This window comes from Halyomorpha halys, unplaced genomic scaffold (genome assembly GCF_000696795.3).
Source record: "Halyomorpha halys isolate HHAL.00 unplaced genomic scaffold, Hhal_1.1 Scaffold157.1, whole genome shotgun sequence".
Classification (NCBI taxonomy): Eukaryota; Metazoa; Arthropoda; class Insecta; order Hemiptera; family Pentatomidae; genus Halyomorpha; species Halyomorpha halys.
In genome coordinates this window covers 2099901-2103564 of record NW_027114029.1, presented here as the reverse complement: position 1 = coordinate 2103564, position 3664 = coordinate 2099901, and positions in this window count along the sequence as shown.

Genomic DNA, 3664 nt, shown 5'->3' with positions numbered 1-3664 from the left:
AATAAATTTTAAATTATTTGTATACATGACAATATTTCAAAATAAAAATAGATGCAATTGACAAAATGAGGTGAAATAGATTATGAGGTTTTAATTGTATAGAAATATAATTCATATAAAAAAATGTTGAAAATATTAAATTAATTGTTGCAATTGTAAGATACTAGTACATGAATATGGGATAAACCAAAAAAGTGGTACAAAAAATATATAATAGTATTGTGTTCTAACTGGAAGATTTTTTCAACTCATCATCGGGAAAAGTATATTTTTTTTTATTCTGTGAGAAATTAAATTGATATTGTGCTGATATTATGATAAAGACATCGATTATGAAAATAATTATGTCGTTCTAATTTGAAGTATCAATCGCTTGAACAACTTTTAGCTTAAACAACCGCCATGAATCATTGGACTGATTTTGGATTGACATGTCGTTTAATCGATATTATATGAATCATTATGAAAATTAGTCAGTTAATTGACCGACATATATTATAAGAACAATATTGACATGTGGTAGTGATGTACCATATTTAATAATATCGCTTCCATAGCATCGATCACCATATCAACCAGATCTTCCCTTCCTCACAGCTTTGGTAGAGTGGAGCATATACCTACTGTTTCTAATACTTGCAACTGTGTATCCAACTGTCTACTGTATTAGTTACAGGGACCTACCAGTGATGCGGCGAGAGGGATGCGCTGGGATCTTTTGAGCTCTGCTCTACCCCTCGCACGTGGGGGGAGTGGGCACAGGATCCTCTGGTCCATTGTGTAAATATTGTATATAAAAATGTAAACGTGACTAGAGATTATACTATTTTATCATTATGTTATTTTATTTATTTATTTATTTCATACACATAGTTTGATTATGTTCATTTTGTTTATCCTTCTGTTTGTATCTATTTTAACGAAGATTTGCTTTTTTTTTTTTTCATTCATTTATTTATTTTATTCTTATTTTATTTTAGTATGAATGTGATCTTTCATCACTATTACCTATTGCCCACAACTATGTGGCAGATAGTAATATCTATCAATAAATTAAAAGTATTTAAAAAAAAAAATAAAATAAAATAAAAGTTAAAGGGAAAATGAAGTTTGACTTACCTTTCGAGAAATCGATTTTTGAGCATTTATGTTACATTAAAATGTTCATTAATTGTTTAAACTCTTTTATTATCCTTTTTTTTATTTTTCATTTACTTTGTTAATTTATGTTTACATCGTTTAAGTGTTTACATCTTTTTTAAGCTGATGAAGGCCAGAAAATTGGGGCGAAATGTTAGTTCATTATTAATAGTTTTACCACTGTTTGAGTTTTCTCTTTGACCGCAGCCGAAGATGGTCATTTCTATAACTATCATACACGGCCAATCATCGATCTTCCATTAAAATTATTTCTTTGCTTATTTATTAGTTTAATTCATTTTCCTCTACTCCATTTTACTATAATTTTTTGACGTGACAACGTCTTATAAATCATTTTGCGGGATGCAATGTTAGAAAAAGTGTCCCGTAACGGAAGTAGATTGTTTTGTTTACATTTAATACAAAACATTATTGGATAACTATAGTAACCATTTAAACATTTTACTTATATAAACTTTTATTTTTGACGTGACAACGTCTTATAAATCATTTTGCGGGATGCCATGTTAGAAAAAGTGTCCCGTAACGGAAGTAGATTGTGGGGGAGGTAATTAGTAGTGTAGTAGTGGGGGTAAGAGGATTATAGATGCTGAGAGTCATGCAGGCAAAAGTGTCCCGTAACGGAGAAGGTAGTGGTGGGGATGGGTAAGAGTGAGGTGGTGGGGGTAAGAGGATTATAGATGCTGAGAGTCATGCAGGCAAAAGTGTAGCGTAACGGAGAAGGTAGTGGTGGGGGAAGGAAGCCTGAGATGATCTTTAAATTATGCATGAAATTAAGAATATGGTGATAATAATAAAATTCATTGGAATTAATTAAACTACCATCGTCCGATTATGAATAGAATATTGGAAATAAAGTCTTAGAATTAAGTATAACTGTATAAATATTTTGTATAACCAAGCAAAAATAAATATCTGAATTCAATATGTGAACTGGTTTATTATTTCAAATATATAACATTGGATTGATTTTAATTTATATTTATGTAATATTAGCATAGAGTATACGTTGTCACGGAAATATGCCTACACGGGCACGGTTTTTTTTCTCAACATTTCTAACCAACAAGTGTTTCTCCCTGCACATAATTACCTTGTTAAGGCTCTATTGAATCTCCAAGTTGAGGTAACAGAAAGCTGAGTTTAATAAAACGTGTTTTAAATACCCAGTAATCCAATGATTGGAGTTAAGTATGGAAGAGTGAGACTAATGATAGCGACTCCGGTCCGCAAATAGAGAGAAGAACACGAAAAGCTAATGAAACTGTTTAAAATCTGTGATGGATACTTCTAATAACAGAGCCGGTGTGTCGCCGTGACTCGAGACTGTATCTTCATATGAAGGGACCATCACGATAGCCCCCAACTCTATATAAATAGCAGTTCAGATCTCCATCTCACGGCGTTCCCACGTAGCTGGGCTATTAGTTATCGCACTCGTATGGTACTTCGTGGTCTGTTTACTTTGTTCCAGGATGGGCGAGTCGGCGCCGTGAGTGACTTCCCGGTTTTCCTAATAACCGCTTATTATAGTAAAACGGAATCATCGAGATAATTCCATTAGCGTATCTCTCATTCCGAATCTACTCCGCTAAGAGAATAATAAATAACAGAGCTTATAGAGCCAGAAAATTGATATCCATTGATATCAGGCAAATATTTCAATATATATATTAATAGTAATTAAGGACTTAATATAAATATATTTAATTCATCCTTAAACATATGTCAGAAAATCATAATTCAGGCCAATTTTTGATCCATTACCTCAATTAGATAAATTTCAAACTAACTTTCCTATCTTTAATTACCTTATTGTTATTATTATTGTTAGCAGAGGTAATTGCTACCTACTGCACTGACAACCTATTTTGATTATAGATAACAGTGCCTGTTTAATTTACCTAGTGGAGTGTGTGCAGTGTATTTATTTTACTTTATTATTTATTTTTATTACTTTATTTTTTCTTTCTTCACCTCTCAGTTTGCCTTCCTATCTTCAATATATATCACATCTATCTACATCTCTATCACCTTCATCCATTCACCTATCCAACTTCTATCTCTTTCGATCGGTACATTTTCACCAAAGTAAGTATCATTATATCTTTCTGTTTCTATAACCCACATATGATAACAATAGCAGTCAATTTGAATAACCTTGTACAATATTGTAATAGTAGTATAGTGTTTTAACCAGAGCTCTGTAAGTTAATTTAATTTGTAAAAATTAACTAGTTTCTTTTTCATTTTCATTAATTTTCTCATTGCGTTTTCCTTTTATTGTTTTAATATATTTTTATCTTTCAAAGAAGTTTTTTGTGTTTTTTTTTTCTATTTTATCTTTTATATTATTCTCTTATCTAATAATCTTCTATTGTTTTCTATTTTATTTATTTTTATAATAAATATTCCTTTTTTATTTTTATCAACCATATAGTAGTATATATTCACATTTCCTCTCTCTCTCTCTCTCTCTCTCTCTCTCTCTCTCTCTCTCTCT